Genomic DNA, 2437 nt, shown 5'->3' with positions numbered 1-2437 from the left:
TAAACTCAGAGTTGTGAGTCGCTGCCATATCATGCAGGAAAGTTCGTTATGGGCACATCATCTATTAATCGATTTCAAAGCCGCATATGATACGGTTGATCAAGGCGACGATGGATGGGATGATGTGCGTAGGTCGAGCTTCAGGTGCATTCTCGAGTCCCTTTCTTCTACCAACATTTGAAAAGGGCGTAACAGCCAAACTTGATTCCTTCTGATTCTTCGTCTATATATACATACAGCTAGATATATATGTGGACGAAGAATCAGAAGGAATAAATTTTGGCTGTTACGCCCTTTTCAAATGTAGCTCTAGCTTTCAAATGCGCTGAAGGTCACGACAAGGTGATGGTCTTTCGTGTCTGCTATTCAACATCGCTTTGGAAGGGGTAATACGAAGAGCAAGGATTGACACGAGTGATGCGATTTCACAAAGTCCGTCCAGCTATTTGGGTTCGCCGACGACATGGATATTATGGCTCGTAACTTTGAGAAGATGGAGGAAGCCTACATCAGACTGAAGAGGGAAATTATTTCATGTTTTGTTATTTGTAACACATATTGATATAAATAGGAGGTGAGTTTGGCGGAAATAGATCAAGGGGTTCAGAAGGGACACTGAGTTGATCGTAAACTAAACAATACTCGTCTCCCCATATTCTCCCCTTCTTTCCTATGACCCTCCTACCCCATCAATAATCGTTAAGATAAAAAAAAAATATGATATTTTACCGGCGGTGGCGTGATAGATCATATTTTAAACAATTGTCTTTACCGCTCACAATTTATTTCATTCGTCTTCTTCTTCCATCTCCCCGTCTTCGCTTTCCACTTCTTCTTGTTACTCTTCGCCATCCTCCTCTTGGTTTTGTGTGACCCACCAGGATTGACTCATTGATCGCATCAATGATCCGATAGGGCGTCTTACTGGCATCGGTGGTGGTTGTGCTGGTACTCGGCGCTTCCTGGTCCGGTGGACCGATAGGCGAGCTTTCCTCAAATAGCTCCCCTGATACACGAAACTTGATACTTTCGCCGATGTCCATGTACAGATCGTGTTTCTTGCCGTCTTCCTGTGGATACTCCCAAACCCATGCTTGTTCCGCTTCCTCAATGTTACGCGAACACCCTCTCCGCTGCAACTTCTTGATCTTTCCGGTAATAACATCGTCTATCATGGACCGGAAGACGATGTACCGGAAATTGACCTCCGTATGGGAGGGCCCGTCGCCGGGTAAAATAATCGAATCTCCCAATTTGACGATGTCTTTGAGAGTTTTGCATAATCCAACGTTTAAGAGAATCTTATTAGCAAGTTTTCTGTTAACTTCGTCTTTAATGGTTTCAGGTAACTTCAAGTTAGTTGAATAATTCAGGAGCAATGCGGACAGTATCCTTTATTTCAACCAACACAAACATTTAGAAGCACAAAGTGGTAAATTTAATGAATATTCATAGTTTTGTTTTAAATATTAAATTTAACATTTCCCAACATCACGTGAACGCATATCAGATTATATCCGCGCATGTTATTAATTTTTATTTGTATGTTCAGCCAGTGGTGGCGCGAGTCGGCGTGGACTACTTTCAAGCGTCCTAAATTTTCCAGAATTTATTCAGAAGAAGCTGAACGAATTTCTCAAGATTTTTTTCCACGAGTTTGATACGAAGTTCATCCGTGGAAGTATCTGCGGAAATTTTCCAGAAGTTTGTCCAGCATTTCGTAAGGAAGTATCTCCAGGATTTCGGTCGGAAGTTCATCCACACACTTAAATTATTTTGTAGACCTCGGCAAAATTTTTGCCGAGATCTCGGTAACATTTTTTACTGAAATTCGGTTATTCCTTTACCGAAATTTCGTCAATATTTTGCCGAAATTCGGCAAAGTTGATTTTTTGCCGACATCTCTCTCTCTCTCGTCTGGAAGTCCCTCCAGTACTTCGTCCGGAAGTTCCTCCAGGATTTCGTCCGTGAGTTCCTCCAGGATGTCGTCTGGAAGTTCTTCCAGGATTAGGAATATTATTTTGAGCTTTTTAGTGGAATGTCTTCACTTGTCATAATATGTTTTTCCTCAATAAATTTCTCCTAAAGTTCTCCCTGGAGATTCTCTAGAAATACCTCCAAGGACTCTTCATATATTCCTTCGAGAACTATCTAGAAATTGCCACTAAACTCCTTTTGTTTTTCGAATAAAATTTCTAACGCAATCCTCACCCAACCCCGGGAATTCTTCCGGAAATATCTCTGGGAGTTTTTCTAGGTATACTCATGGAAATTCAATTGCGAATTCCTCCAGAAATTAATCCGGAAATCCCTCCAGGTATTTCCCAAAACATTCCTCCGAGAAGCCCCAAGAGGAAAGTTTTAGAATTCTTCAGTAATTCATTCAGAAATTCCTCTGGAATGCACACGAAAATTCCTTTGGAAAAAAATAAATTTT

General features: G+C 41.1%; 1 pseudogene; it reads right to left on the bottom strand.

The window, feature by feature from the left end:
* Positions 1 to 787: 787 nt before the first annotated feature.
* On the bottom strand, positions 788 to 1498 carry LOC134205006 (DNA-directed RNA polymerase III subunit RPC8-like; annotated as a pseudogene).
* Between the last annotated feature and the right edge of the window lie 939 nt (positions 1499 to 2437).

This window comes from Armigeres subalbatus, chromosome 1, assembly GCF_024139115.2.
Source record: "Armigeres subalbatus isolate Guangzhou_Male chromosome 1, GZ_Asu_2, whole genome shotgun sequence".
NCBI lineage: Eukaryota > Metazoa > Arthropoda > Insecta > Diptera > Culicidae > Armigeres > Armigeres subalbatus.
This window is presented reverse-complemented; position numbering and strand designations above follow the sequence as displayed.